The 16,755-nt window shown below is 36.5% G+C and overlaps 1 protein-coding gene across 7 annotated transcripts in view; it reads right to left on the reverse strand.

Annotated features, from left to right (window-relative positions):
- Window positions 1-16,755, reverse strand: part of LOC117233040 (small conductance calcium-activated potassium channel protein) — a 235,997-nt gene that overhangs the window by 81,194 nt on the left and 138,048 nt on the right. Inside the window, exon 2 of one of the 7 annotated variants that reach the window (XM_033492925.1) lies at window positions 13,760-14,657. The exons of 3 other annotated variants lie outside the window; for them this stretch is intronic. The gene's annotated coding sequence lies outside the window, so the exon portion shown is untranslated. Of the gene's footprint in view, window positions 1-13,759; window positions 14,716-16,755 lie in introns of all 7 variants that reach the window. 3 more of the 7 variants (XM_033492924.1, XM_033492923.1, XM_033492926.1) reach the window with 3 other exon arrangements.

Consider the following 16,755-nt stretch of genomic DNA (forward strand, 5'->3'; position numbering starts at 1 on the left):
CGTAAGATATGATTGGGAATTTATCCGAAATATTATACGAAAGAATGCTGATATTATACGAATAATTATATGTTATTTATATTTCGCCGTAATTCCGATTCTCACAAGAAATCTCATTTCCTGAATAATTATTTTTCTCGGTAAAACATTATTTAGCTAGGAACTTCACTAACCGTTATAATTACATTTTATAATAATTATTATTATACCAGTAATATTATATGAAACATTCTCTATGGTTCTCTTTCATAATAAATTTACTTTACTGCAGCAGTTAGCCTCTTGCTGTAAGTAGTATGGATCGTTCTTAGTCTCCTTGATTTTAATATTCACTTTAAAACGATACATAATTTTTTAAAAAAGATTAACATTTGACTATAGTGGCAACATAAAATTCTCGAAAGTACTCCTTTCATACAGGTATACCATCTGACCTTCATTATTACCGCGCCTAATCCATGGACCTTAGGAAAGCTTACTTATAAAGTCTAGTTTCAGATTCAGGACAAAAAGCAGCTTTTTCTCCCTTTCATTTCCATTTCCCTTTTTATATTTCTTCTGTTTCTCTTTCACATTACATAGTGACGCAAACATAAGACCAACATCGTGAAAGAGGCTTTAGAACTTTTGTTCTAATTTTATAAAAATCTAAAATACGATCACTCTGAAGCAGAAAAATATTCGACTTTGTAGTTGAACCAGGATTCGGAAAAAGCTAAGAAAAATCCGTCGACATTGAATTCGAGTTATCGTGAAAAAACAATGACAATTTAATAACGCCTACAGTCGCCAGATTGGTCGGTTCGTCGAACCGTATAACATTTTGTCCATCTTCCATCCTTTCTTCTTTTTCCTGTCTGCCGTTACGAGAATTTAGGTCACCGGCACGGAGACGCGAGATATTGCTTACGAACCGAGAACAGTACGATGCAATCATCGAGCCAGCTTTTCCAGCTATCGCACTCTTACGAGTCGCGTTTCGTTTTTGTTTTCTTCGTGGACTAAGTTGCGGTTCTCGCGGAATACCAGCTCGCAACCGCGAATTACTCCCACGTTTTGTATATTTCTTTTGGTCGTGGTTGTAAGACGCTTTAGAACTTGAATGCTCTGGTCCAAAAACTCTCAGTTCTTTACTTATTTTAGGGTAAATAGGTACTTTTTGTTCAATTTATTACTTTTTATTTAATGCATTATTCTTCTTTCTTTTGGAAGTGATACTTCACTTGTTACAAGCAATAATTATTTTGTAATAAGTGTCAAAATAAAAATCCCATTGAATATCGAGGCTTATTAATATTACGTATAATTTGCTGTATAAATATTGTTGTGATCTCTGCGAAATCTCCTGCACTAAATAGCCTCGTAGCTTCTACGTAAATATATTTTCGGATTTGTTTCAATCACCATATTCAATCCTCATTACCTGATGACTTTTACAAGTGTTTCTATAAATGTTCTAATACATTCATCAGCTACTGTAACTTGAAATTTGTTTTACTCACCGAATATTATAACGCGTATTGTACCCTGATTATCTTATACATTTCTGCGTTTATGATGTATTCTGTACCTTTATATTTTTATCAATGAGAGTTGATTAAACGTTTCGTTTACCGTTTCTCACCATTCCTCAATAAGAAGTTTAAAACGAGCCAGAAGTCGATTAAACGCGCCAGTTCAAAGGCTATCGCTTCACGACCTCGCTCTCAATGTTCGTACTTTACTTGACAAATCAACAAGAACTTAATCTATGAGATCGATCTCCCATACGTAAATTTCACTGTTGTAGCGGCACATGAGTTAGAGAACAATTTGAATCATGTTGTTTTGCCTCGGAGTATCAACATCGTTAGGACATATATAATGTAATAATAAATAAACTCCGGGCAAAACAATGTTGCCGCTACGTGCAAGCTAAGACGAATTTAAATTTTCTGGTACTCCCCCGACCAGTATAAATAAACGAACACGATCGTAAGGCGATCAGTTACTCACTCTGAGTCTCGAGAGATCTTTAGCGAATCAGTTAGTACCGAGCGTTTTAGCGAACATTATTTTAACAACCGTTAGCGATTGATTCTATATTTATTAATTATTTTTGAATACATTTGACGGTTTCAATATCTGGTAATTTCGTCATTTAAACAACAACTCGACCAACCATCCTCCACACTTTTGTTGACAAGAACAAAAGGGAAAGGATAAAATGAAAGAATAAAACGAAAAAAGAATTAACGTACGTTCATCGAGGACGTGCTGCTGATTTTCAGCATAACTTCTTTTTATTTTCCGAACTCGTCCGTGCGTATTTACTCGCTTTTGTTCCGTTCTGTTATTGCCTTATGTCGCTTCAAGAGGAGAAAATATTCGGTGGAGCCGAGCGTTCGAGGTGGACGAACAAGCAACACGGAAACGTTATTGTTACACCACCGATTGCAAGGTAAAGGCAGTGATGAATAGAAGTGTGGTTCTCCAGGCTTGATATTTCGCGTGATTCACGCTTCTAATGGTCCGTTTTTCCTCGGCCTGACTGGGTATGACGTCGCATAATGCGTTCTTAAGTGGTCGCCGATAAGAATCTCGGCTGAATAATTTATTCCGGAGCTTCTTCCCTACCGGGACAGAATACGGCGACATACTTGCAAATAAGACGAAATGAAAAATGAAGACGAAAGTAGAGAAAACATTTACTTCTTACCTCACTTTTTCATTTAGTAGAAAAGCAATTTTTTATCCGCTTTATCGGTAAAATCTAAGCTGCTTTATCGAACAATTAGTCATTGATAGATAAAAAGATTGTAAATATTCATTCTCTAAAATTGAAAAATTGTTGACGAAGTTTTTCTATTTTTCTCTACCAAATGGCATCGATTCAATTTTCCGCTAAATACGTTATACGTAGATATATTTGTGTGTATTATTTATGATGCACATACGATCATTCGTGTTCAAAAAAGAGAAAAAAAGCCCGTCAATTAAAAACTCAATTAAAAGAGATGGAGGCGATGGATATCGTAACTCGTTCCTTTGAATTCGAACAGCAAAGAAAATTGGATACAATACCCAGACAGATTTTACCGTCTATCGCGTTTGTCCTATCGATATTTCGTTTACTCCTCATTGCTCTCCATTTCCATGAAATACTTTCGCCTGATCGGTATCGGGCGCCATTGAAATTCCAACCGGAAACTCCGACTGGGAATGTTTCTCCGGTTATCTCAATCCTTGTCGAATTTATTCAATTTCCTCGACCCTTCTACTGTCCCATTCTTAAATTACACAACGGACGTCAATAGCTCAGCACAACGATCGTTTCGCAATCTTAGTGCTTTCGCTTTCTAAGTAAATGCAGCTTTACTGTAACTGGATTTATCGCGCCACTTCAACTGCTGCTGTAAACTTCATTCTCTCTCTAAAGTCTTGATAACTTATTACTTAACAAGTAACTACTTTAGTAAGAGCAGAATTGTCATGCTTTATTACGATTGATTCGGAGAAAATTATTCTGTTTATTGCTTATTGTTTCAAGAAAATTGTTTCTTCGCTTCGTAGTTTAATCGTACTTTCTATAACTATATTTTCTATTCGTTGTAGACAGGTTAATGAGGCTAGTGCAAGTATAAACTTGAGCAACTAATACTGCTTAATAAATTTCCACTTATCGTTAATCGTTAATTACCACGTGAACAACTATTTTGTTAAAGATTTAATTAATGATTATGATTATACATTGATAGTAATTACTATTACATCAGCGATATTAGACAAGTTTCCTGTATAGCTTTCTCTTATAATAGATTTCCTGCAGGATTTAAAATATAATTGTAAGTAGTACAGATTCGTTTTGATCAACCAATCTTGCGTCATGAAATGTTGTCCTCTCAAACACAATGTTACTCGTACGTAATTTCTTCATAATTTTACACATTGTTTTGAAATAAAGGTAACTAATTCTATTACTTTCAGATTTACAAAAATCTAAAAAGTTCAGTTTAAGAATTGAAAAATTCTCTGTAGTATATGGTTTACTTACACCATAGGTGTAAGAATGAGAAAGTTCTAGCAAAATTGTAAATACCTCACGATAGATATTATCAAACCTACAAATACATCGAGATCGACGGTTCCTTCCTTGAGATTTTTCCATCCCGTTCTTGGAAAAGATTATTTGATCAGACAGTTCTTCTCGAACAGGCAAGCAAACCGCCTGCTGGTTAATTAAGTTTATTCAGCGCTGCAGGGGCGAGGTAATCCGCGAAACCAGGAAATCGTCTTAATAACTAGCCGCGGCCAATTAAACTCAAGATAGCCCGAGGGATTCGTCAGGCTGTTGCTTGGAGTTCCCCGCGGTCGTCAAAATGATCAAACATCGAGCATTCGATTTTTCGCTTTAACACTCTATCTTCACTGAAACAAGTTATGGACTATACTTCATAAACTGAAAAAGCAAACACGAGTGTTTTCAAAAGAAATTTCTGAACAGGTACCATCTTTTACTTAATTAAAGAATATTTGTAGAGAAGTTTTTGAGAACATAGCAAATAGCTATGATAGGAATGATGGAACATTCGATAAAGCTATAGAACACTCCCTAAGAGAAATTACTTGATTAAGGGTACTTTACGTACGTACATTCGCACATTCATCTTACCAAGTATGACGGATATCCTACGTATGACATCACATGAAACCACGTTAATATAGAATTCTCACAGGCTCTCGCCTGATGATCTCACTCGTATGGATACGACAGAGATACTTTGATCTAACATCTGCTGTTCTCGTGCTTAAGGCATGGGTTTATTAGGAATCTTCACTGGAAGAATCTACTAGCAAACTGTATGTGCAAACTGCCAGCCATAAATATCATGACACTTAATGTAATTGAACAGAATGTGTTATTTCATAGAAATTCGAATATTTTTCACTGCTGTTATTTATTCATTTTCTTATCTCAATTTTATATCCTCAATTTCATTGCGCGAAGAACATAATTACTAATTCTTTATCATGTCGTTATTTTATATACCACCATATAAAATGTGATTTTTATGTCCAACACGCATGAAAATGGTTTTTCCAATTCTATGTCAACGTATGAAGTTTCATTAGAACTAGCGCGGACCTCTCGTCAGATCCCACAGACGGAGTGTTTGTCGTTCAAATAGAGGACAAGGGTCCAAGAAAGAAGACTGTGGGAAAATACAAAGGGCGTCTTTGTGAAGGAGTGGCTACTGCTTTTCCTGCTAAGCCCTTGGAGTAGATTTTTGACTGGCTTTTGTCTTCTGCGACTTTCAAAGTAAGTAGAGTGAGAAACTGAACCTCGTAGAACTCGAACATGGATTCACCTTCGATGGATTCGATTGTCTTTGTCCATTTGTTGTTATAATTGTAACATCGTTCGTAATAAAAAGCTTCAAGAATTTTAACTTCGAAATTTATCCATTTGATGGCGTTATTTTTTTCTAGGCTGGTTTCTGGATAAAGTTACAGAAAATAAAGTTCCAGGAATTATTCCCTAGCGCGGATTTCGTTAAAATATGGGACTGAATTTTGCAACTTGAAACTTTTACTGGTATTTCTGCCTCGTCTGCTTGTGAGCAGAATCTCGTTAAATATAATATGGAGAGCGTAAGGTAAGTATATAATTATAAGTTCCCATAGGACGTCTAATAACTGGTGGTATATATCAAACAAAATATAAAATGAAATTTTTCTTTACAAACCTTTGTTTTCTTGTCTTGAGAAGATGCCAGAGTTTAACAAATATAATTTATATGTTTTTACAGAATATTCAGTAACTAATGATACAAGCAAGAAGACAATGTACGTATATACGAAACTTCGTCTTCAATCCTTTTCAGTTTATATACACTTTTATACAGTTTTTATACACTTTTCCAACTTTCCATTTCTCAAATAAAATACGAAATAATTAAAGGTAAAAGAAATAGTTCAGGGGATTATAATTAATCAAACTTAAGAAAGCTAGAAATAAGATCAAATAACCAGGAAAAATAATTATATATAAAGGCACGAAGAAAGTTCCTGTTTCGAAAGCAAAGTGAAACTGCCTTGTTCGTTGTGAAATTAAAGGGAGGAGCATCGAAGGGGTTCGATTCGAAGTTTCGCGAGTTGCTTCCTGCAGAAAAGAGCGCCGGTAATCCTTGTACGCGTAACTCGGCTACAAAGGAAGAAATTTAATTAGTATAGTAATCTTGTGACTGTGCCAGTCGATTGTTTGCAACAGTAGTCTTGATAAGACGAGCAATCTCTCTTTCGTCGGGAGTAAACTTTATCAGGCATATTCTGAGTTCGCTCCTCGTTTTCCTGTTTCGAGATAACACTTTCCAAAGCGTGCTCTGTCGTTTCTACATTAATTAAATTTCATAGCCCCACCCGTGAGTGGTGTAACGAGCGGGAAGCAAGAAACTTGCAGTGAGAACTGAACCTTAACGACACGAGTAAGGGGAAACTTTTCTAAGAGAAGTTGCGAGAATAAAAATAGAAATATTTTTGTTCCTAACTGCTGTTCTAGACTTTGTTCTTTAATTTCTTTTTTATGGAAGATCGAAGTGCTTTTTAGAAATTAATAACTTACACCGGAACTTTCAATTCTAATTTTTCAATATTAGCAATCAATGACTGTGACGAGAAGACTCTTAAAGAAATTACAAAATTACTAAAAATTATTCTATTATTTCTCCTACGATGATTAAAATGAAAAATGTCTGAACATTATTTCTAAACTGTGCACAGAAAGATTATTATAGAAACTACATAGAATCATCTCGTTTATTCCTTCTTTATATAGCGTTATTTTTATCATTCAGCAAAGTTAATAATATAGTTTACAATACTGCAGTGATAAATATTTTGCGAAGCATAGATTATTCGGATTCCAGCGTTACAATGACAGTCATCATTTCTAATTTTTAATATCGCTTTGAATAATGGCGATATATCATTGCACATGAAAAAGTATCAGTTTCTATTACATAGCGAAGAAGAAAAACAAAGAATTGCGTGCAGAGGAGAGCTATTTCGTTATGATTAACGCGAACTTTCTCTCCTTATTAACTCCTTAATTTTTTCTTTCTTACCATTAACTTCCAACCATTTCTTCTCATTAAACAGGAAGACCCATTCGTACACTCATCGCTCCTTAATACCAACGACAAAAGAGCTGGATAAAATCGTGTTAAAAAAACACGTTACGCCTCTATTAAATTCATTATCCCTTGACAATTAGGTCTTATAAAATGAGTAACTGCTTACAAAGAGAATTTGTACATATTAACAATCCTTAATTACACCCACTGCGTGAGTATCGATTCATTAAATTAAAACCGAAATATGCATTCGTATAAATTATTATTTTTAAGAAGTACAAGCGGGGCCGAAACAAACGGAGATATTTCATTGTCAATTTCACCCGCAACGCTCTTATTTTAATGAGTTATTGTTTATTTCAACTCCAATATATCATATCGTACAAGTGACTGGTGAATTTTTGTTGAGCGATTCAAGTGTGTTTGCACCAGGGATATGTAAATGAAGAACGTTTAAATAGTAGGAAAGAGATGTAAATGAAGAGAGTAGTTCAAGATCGCCGGAATTAAACAAATTCTGAAACTCCGTATGTAAATAGAACAAATCATTTGTGTTAGAAATGATTTTTTTTTGTTCGTGTCATAGTATGATTTTATAAAGAAGAAATTATCCTCTGTTGCATGAAATTGATAGGATTATTCTTACAATGCTCAATATATGTGACCTTTATAGTCTGCTGTTTCAAAATAATGATTCTTAAAGATTGTTTATAATCACTCAATGATTTTCCATTTTTTAATCTAATCTCAATTTTTTACAAGTCTCCTGATGTAGATATATTTAAACACGAGCTGTATGTTAAATGTCTAAATATCTTCGTGAGCCACTGCAAAGGCAGAGAAAAGAAAGTTTAAAGGATGAGCAGTACAAAAGAATGCCACGATTTTAGAAGACAGAACTATAATTGACAAGAACAACCAAATTATAGATAGATATAATATATGTGTTATCAACATGGTGAAAAATGTTTAGTATAACAAAGTTACTATTAATATACTAATATCTAGCACAAATTTTAAACTTTCTCCTATCCGCCACTATGTCTGCAGCTCACAATTCCTGTATCACTCTCAATGTACCACCAGCACCAAAAATCTTCTTGAAAATTACCTCACTCCCTTCCTTTCCTTGTCAATAGCAGACTCTGCTCAACACATTACGCATTACGGTGACGCGCACACTGAAAAGAAGGTAGTGTTGCACGCGCGCGAAATAATCCGCGGCTTGTCCCGGAGCTTTCTGGCTTCAGGGGATGCGAATCTCTTCTCTCGCGTGTGCACACACCAGCATGGGAATAGGAATTACCATTTGTGGCCGTTTTTCCGGCGCCAACTTTTTCCAGACGAGGTGGCGTGCCGCACAATCGGCAAAGACCAGTCCCGGCATAGCCATTGTGCGCGGATATTGTGCGAGTACCAGCACGGGGCCTCTAATCTGCATACGAATGAAATCCGTTAGCCTCGAAAGCAAATCGGCCCCGGGAAAAAAGTAAATAAGAAGATAAACGTGAGCCTGTGCGCGCCTTTTTTTTATCTTCTCTCTTCAGCTCGTTGCCTCTATCACGGCCAACGATGTCTGCAGTCGTTGCTGCACCGACAAGTGGCTCTCATCACGTGTTCGCCGGCGAATTATGCTCCATAGATGTCCTCGATTTACCACGGACTCTTGCTCGCCGGCTAAAGGATCACACTCTTAATTGCACTTTCTACGTCCCTCACTCTTCGTTTTGCTCGTTCTCTGCCGTTTCAAGGGGATAGTTTCTCGAGTTGACCGAGCAATCCCGAAGCTACTTTGACGTTATCCAGATTAACAAGTTGAAAGCAGGCAGATACGTTGATATTTACAGATAAATTTTTAGGACAAAGTAGGAGAAAATTAATGACTGAAGGCAATAGTTATTATTTTCTTATTCAGATAATATTTATTTATTTGTTTGTGTTAGTTTACTGAGATACAATTACTTTGTAGCGATTTTATAAATCTTCCCTTTCTCCGATAGATATTTTTACGTTTGTATGTCGTACTAGAGCTGAGAATCTTTTCATTTGTATGTGATTTCCAATTTTTAAGAGTATTAATTGTTGTCGACAAACATCTAGGAGAGTGACGCGATCTCCTACGTGCCTTGACTGCACGGTCGAAAGTTTTCTCATAAGAAAGTTTTGGGACAGCCCCTTTCTAATTCTTCGAAGTGCTCGATGAAGTATTACCTTTGAGTACGATATAGACACGAGAAAATTCTCAATATTAACGTCGTGAAAATATCCAGGGATTCCAAGAGTCTTTATCTCCTTAAACTTTGGCTCGCGATAAAATGAGAATCTGAAGACTAATGAAATCACTATGGTTCGACGTATACTAAATAAATACATAGGATAACTGTAAATAAGTATTAGGACACCAGTATCAAAGAAATAATTAATAGATCAGAATTTTATACGCAAGCATGCGTTGACAGTTTCTTTAATCTAAATTCTATAAAGAGAATCGCAGATGAATCAGGTAGAACATTCCAAAAACTAAAAAGTTTTATAAGGTGGTCTACAGCATACATGAAGCCAAATAACTGAAATAAAATCATAATATGAGCAATAAAATTGATGAAGATAGTGATTAAAAGAAGCAACAGATATACACAGACAAGAAGAGAATTCATTTTATTCCATCAAATTAATAAAGTTGTTATAATATTGAATACATCAGTCGTTCATAGTCTAACGTTTCAAATGAAATAACTGTTCTTAATATTTTAATAATAATTTTCCGAACCTACTTAAGCTTTCGAATTTTATAAATGTCCCAATACTTCTGAATGAGGAGTGTATCAACGAAAACCTCGCCGAACAAATAATTTTTTCTTATACAAAATATAACTCACCTTCATGTCAAATCGAATTCCATCGTCAATCAATTCCCTACCCTTTTCGCCATGAATCGACTATCCGGAAATCTCCGATCGTCTTTATTACAATTTTTGATGATGATGAGACTTTTCCCTACAGCGAAGGGTCGCAGAGAGGAAAGAAAGAGGGAAAAGGAAGCTACCGAACTTCTCCCTAACTATCGTCAGCGAGATGCTGGCTGATAAGCGCGGTCATTGTTTCCGCGACCTCTTTCGCATCTTGAGCACCGGTGTCGCAGCGAAATGATAAAACGTCCCAGTTGCCTTGCGCTCGACTGGCTCGCGCGAAACTTCCTTCGTTTCGCGAAGCCTAACCGAGGCTACGGACGTGCCTAGACTTGGGATCTTAGGACGCCGCATTCGTAGGACGCCGACGCAAATTACCAAAAACCTTTGGCACCGCGAACGATTGCTCTTCGTTCCGCTTGCGAGCCAATTCGTCTACTCTCGGCCGCAGTTGAGCAGAACGTGGAGAAAATTCCGGATGATCTGCTTGATTGTCACTTGGACCAACGAGCAAAAGTAGAGAAAGAAAGAGATATGACGAACGCGCCAAATAACTCAATCGATTTGATTGATGCGGGAGTAATTTTTTTTTGATAGCTGAATGATAATCGGTCTTCGTTCGATTTGTTATTTTACTGATGGATTTGTAGGTATAGTGGATGTAGTTGATAAATCGGGAAGGATAGTATTGGTCAGACGTGATTTGTGTTATAGTAGCAATATACAAATGTTGATTTTCAATTATTACTAACCAAAATTATCATATTAATAACTAAGCTAGTTATATTTTTGCGATTTGTTTGATTTAATTCATATGATTTTTTTGATGAATGATAATTGGTTTTCATTCGATTCGTTATTTCATTGAGAATTCTCTAGGTTTAGTCAACGTGCATAGATGATGATTTGCGAAGTTGTATATTAAAGTTTGGAAGTATTTGGATACACTTTGGTCGATTTGCGATAGCGATGTATGGATATTAACGAATTAATGATCGGAGTTACTTATCGAAAGAAATAAGAAGAGCCAGTTAGTCCGTTCACGTTGCAAAATCGATATTTAGAGTGCACGTGTACTCAGCGGAATTTAAAATGATCTTCCTGGAAACCGAAATTTCTTATAGAGTAGCTCGACTCCCGAATCTCGTCGAACTGTTTTCAACGAAAATTTGCATTATTCTTATTCCTAAACTTTCGTACCATTCTACATAAATTTTTGCCTCTGAGATTTATTCATTTTTATCTTCGTCAGATTTCCCTAATAAGGAAGTTTGAAAAATTACTGAGTGCACCGAAACTAAGAGTTTCGGAATCATCGAGTTTTTTTTTTAGAGAAAACGCGGGACAGCTGGAATGGAAAGTGGAAAAGTTTGGTAAACAGCGTCCCAGAGAAAACGGAGAAATGTACAGGCACTGGCAATTTCGAATGTCGCTTCTTTCTCCCATGGACACTGGATCCTTTTTAATGAAATCCTTTTTGAGTTTCGTAAATAGATGAAAACTCGGGGGAACCGGGATTCGCTGCAATTTCCCCCTGGCGTCACGCGAATATCTCTTTAAGAATTGTTCCCTTCCATTGAACTAAATACGAACGACGAATATTGGTGTCTGGCTTTTTGTTTCTTATTCAACAACCAGGTGTTGAAACAAATGCAACATGATCTCAATAGCTATTACACATAAATCCCAATCAATCTTTTGGAAAATTTAATAAACTTTTGGGTATAACTTTTTGATATAATATGAAATCGTGAAAGTGGCTCCTTTTAAATAATACTTAACAGAAAGTTTTCTATGGGAATAAACATAAAGCTACTTATACTACTAATAAGAAAGAATAAAGTTTCATAAATAATTTAATTTCATCGATAAAAGAATTTAAACTTCGTAATAACATTATTATTCATTCTTTCCAAATACATTTCATCATCAACTAAATTTGCTTCTATAACTTTAACTTTACAAAAATAAACATCCGTTAAGGATGTTGAAAGTACATTTAAAATGAAGATAGAAGTTTTAGGAACGTTGAGACATGTCATAATTCATCACACTATCGCCAGGTTAATTACTTCAACTTTTTACTTACTCCTCCGAATTGGTATAAAAAGATCTCGTTAATTGCTCAGTATTCGCCCCAATATTTAATTACCCGAACCCCGATCCCTACCTTCAGAGACCCTCAATGTAATTCCATAACATTTATTTTCCGACGCGTTTCATTTTCTAATTTTTCACTCGACGAATTCTGGAATGTGTTTCATTATTCGTTCCCTTCACAGAATTCTTAAGAAGCTAAGCACGAAGGGCGGACAAATATTTGCCACGCGGTAATCAACATCATCCCGGTGTTACGTCGAGTCGTTAATGGAGAATGAATAGAAAGTTTGAAACAATAGAAGATTAATGATATGGAAGAAACCAAGAATTTCTTTTTTACAGATTTTGTGAAGTGATAGGCAGGGATTCCAGAATTGAATAACTGTTAGTATTAACTCTGCTGGTCTGGTTAGTTAACTCAAGATCTGTATAATTGATTTAGATTCCTAGAGGCATAATTAATTCGTTTAGCGGTTTACATTCGTAGATGTAACGATCCGACGAATACGTACACAGAAGGAATTGTGTAAATACTTTACCAGAGTTTCAGAGGAAAATAATGAATTAACTACAATATGTTAACTGATGTACAATTTTCTAATCTAAATAGAAGTAATAGAATTTGAAATAAATTAGCTCTAAATTTGACTTATGGGATCTTTCATAACATCGAGTGCAGACAGATTCTACCAGTCCTTCGTATTTGCCTGTTACATAGATTCTTATTACATAAGTACTATTATCCGACATAAAACGCCTACGTGGAAAATAAATCTCGGTATGAAGACAAAGCAGGCGTCAGCTATTCTCAGAAGTGAAAACAACATTGTCAATTACGAATTTATTCTCTTCGTCTTGTTTATTTATCTGCCCCATTCTATCCACCTACGTTTCGACTTCTGAAAACCAACGAAAGGTACAAATAAAGTTCATTTCATTCTACGAGATTAATATCCGTATAAGATACGAACGGACGAGAATAATGTAACTCCGTGAAACCGAAGCGATCTTCGCTTTTTGGTTCGTAATTCAAACTAAACATCAAGTTGCAAGAACAAGTACCATACAGTTTCCAGAATCTTCAAGATTCTTCCCTTCGTCACCCAGTTTCAAAATCTGGCGACAAACAGCGGCCACAAATCAAGCCCTTGGCGTCTGTTCTCTAGGACTTTCTTCCTCTCTGACCTACATTCTTCCAGTAAACGTTGAGGGAAAAAGGACAAATTGCGACTAATAAACGAAACGTGCAAGCTGCACGCGGGAACATTTACATTTGTAGCGATCTTCTATATTTGTGAGGGTAAACCTGCATCTAAATGTGAAAAAAAACGCGGTGAACATCGTTCTACATTCTAGAATCCGCATTTTCAATCTGTGAAGTAGATTTGTTAAATAAATAAATAAGTTGGAAACATTTTTAGCGCTAGTTAAATATTAATTTACAATTAGAATTGAATCGAGTCTTAATAAGACATAATCTTCTCTGTATAACAGTACGTTCCAGAAATACAAACATATTTTTAAATCGTCCATGCGTGTGACTTTAATTGCTAAAGAACACGATTCCCATTGTCTATAAAACGGATAATTATCCATGCAACCCCTCATCAAAAATTCTTCGACTTTCCTAATACTGACCTTCTCAGTGACATCTACGTTTGTTCGCCTGGCTCCTCAAGTCAGGTCCGCCGAGGCCGGGATGTCGCTGGCACTGTAACGCGGTAACTCTGTTTGTTTGCCAGGATGCACTTCACTAAACGTACCGCGTTCCGTTGGTTGCATCGCGGCCTGTAATTGTTTGTCAGCAGGATTCACTGTTTCACTCATGTTTAAGCCTGTGTTTTCACCGTTCATCGCTCGATCGAACGGGACACGTCGACTACGAAAGCTGGAAAGACGGCTGGTTCATCGAATCTCAGAGGAACTTTCGTTATCCTCTTGAATCTTAGACGAACCACGGATTATTCACGTCCCCTTTAAAAGCGCGCGAATATTCACCACGTTATTCATCATGTATCTATCGCCTCTTTACAACTCCACAGTAATGTTAGGCCAATGGGCTGGAATCACTTGGTGGTTGTCGCGGTTGATGAAGAGCGGCAATCTTCGATTTCCGCTCGAAGTACGCGATTCTTTACCTCCTCAATGGTGGTACTTTTCGATCGTCTCGTCCTGCTTCAACTTTCATCCGGCTCCCTAACTGCGGTCCGGCGTCGCGAATCGTTCTCGACACCGGGCGATATCGATCCGTTCTCCGCGTTCACCTCTCCTTCTTTTCTTCTCCGTTATCGCGCTGGCTCTCAATGCCAGCCATGCACACGATTCCACTGTTCGATTCGCGTGGAACGTGTCCCGCGACCGCGCCGATGCTCGTTAATATTTTAGAATTTTATCGACCCGCACGATATAACGCGCGCGTCCGCGCCTCGCGATCGCTCGCAGAGATTTCACACACCTGACGAGACGGCGGGAAACCCAGAGTGGCACCGTCCTTTTCCTCGTCTTCGTTTTCTCGGTCTTCGGGATGGTTCGCCCTCTGAAATGTCACTGGTGATTCCCTCGTGAACGCACGGCTGCAGGCTACGACGAGTTAACTGGTCGAGTTATTTCCTCCTTTGACGAAATTTTCAGGAAATTTCGCGAGCTCTCTAGGGGTTCGAGGGATAGGGACAGAAGTTTCTCGAAGACATGACCGTTGCGCATCGAGGGACGACGGTGCTCTTAAGCACCTTTGGAATACCGTGTTTAGAACTTGACGATGTTTGACGCACGATTGTCGCTGGCAAGTTTCAGAGGATTATCGGCCCTGTTTAAGGAACCGTACTTTAAGCATCGTTTGTCTTGTCTTGTTTAAAGTGAACTGTTTAAACCACCCCTAATGCTTAGTAGTAAGCTTACTGCTTTATTAAAAATAAAGATAAAGTGGAAATTACTAATAAGATGAGATTGTTTTGTTAAAATAATGATTAGTTTCAACAATGCTTTGTTCCGCGTGTTAATTTCTCTGGTTACTCTTTAATGGATCGAGATAATAAGAAGTAGGGAGTTATTAATTACTGAACAATTTATATTGCAATTTATAATGTACGAATCTTTTTCTTTTATGATCCAATTTTAATAATTCATTTCTTATAATTCTTGTATAATAATCCTTGAATTTTGATGGTGTTTAATAAAATATTGTTTATTACTAAAGAAAAGGGTTAAAAAAGTATTATTTTGAATTCCTAACATTATCCTTAAAATCTTTAAGTAAGTCACTCTCCTAGACAGTACACTACCAACATTATTTTGTACGTGAAGTCATAAAGAATTTCATATCGCTATCAATAAGATACTACAGGTCATTTCGAATTTTATTTTGTTTCTTTCGATTGTTACAGAATACGATTTTATAGAGATGATTGTGTGTTTAGGTTTGAAAATAATCCGACTGAGTGGCCGAGCAATTAGTTAATTGAATACTTAGAAGTTAGAGTGATAAAATCTGATAACCTAGCTAGTGTTCCTAGCCCTGGCACGCATTTAAAAAATAACAACGAAAGAAAGAAAAACGCGGGAATATTTAATGGAGTTAATTAACTAATTTCGAAGTCCGTTTAAAGAGCTTACATTGCGTCTTTGGTGGAACACTTGCAACGGTGGAATAGTCGGGGTCTGTTGTTTTTTAGCCATGTAGAATGCTGTACGGAAACGGTGCAAAATAAGCGAAGAACTTGGGAAAAAAGCGCGACAACCCTTTGAAAACGAAACCGAGACAAAAGGAAGTCCGTGGCTACAACTGGTTGACATTTTTTGCCAGTGGGAAAATTATCGTGTCTGGTAGACATTTTAATTTTCTTAATTTTTTCCTGTCTTCGTTTTATTTTTAAATATCTTAATTTGAATTAAATATGAACAAGGGAAGTACAAGATTTTCGAACTATTCCTAATATGATAGATGAAATTTCGCACACTGGTAAATCTCATTATTTTACAATGAAGCAATTTATAGAAAAAGATGCGACAGTATGAAAAGTAAGAAAAATATTTATCTACTAATTACATATATGAAATTATAAAGAAGTTTACAAAAGTATGGTTTTTTTAACGAAAATGAAGAGGTTACGATAGATCGATAAAAACTAAAGCGATTTGCGTTTCGCGATGTCCATGTTGTTTCCTCTCGATACATAAAAACAGTTTTGTCTCCGATATTTTTTATCGTAGTAATGGTGAAACGGAAAATTGCGTGATTTGAACAAAAATTGCCTTTCATCGTTTCTTCCTCTGTTTCGTGTCGCGTCGAACGCGCGTTTTCTATCGCATACACGTGCATGTAACTGGCCGGTTCAGAAGATCCCACGGATTAACATGAATCGCTTTTAACGTGTGTTCGACAAACGATGAAAAATTTACACCGTTGAAATTGTTATTTGTACGCCCGAGAAATTATCTTTCGATGACAAGCGCCACTTCGTGCGTTCGCTTCCAAATGTAACTCAATCAAAAACCCTCGAATTGACATTTTTGTCACTTTTTCACTCGGAAAATAATAAAAGATCTCGTAGCGTACGAGCAACTTCTGACGTGGCTCAATTTGAAAAAGGAACAATTTCGTACAAATGCGATGCGATAAATAGTGTAATAAAATT

Source organism: Bombus vosnesenskii, unplaced genomic scaffold (genome assembly GCF_011952255.1).
Source record: "Bombus vosnesenskii isolate JDL3184/JDL3185 unplaced genomic scaffold, Bvos_JDL3184-5_v1.1 scf7180000013294, whole genome shotgun sequence".
NCBI lineage: Eukaryota > Metazoa > Arthropoda > Insecta > Hymenoptera > Apidae > Bombus > Bombus vosnesenskii.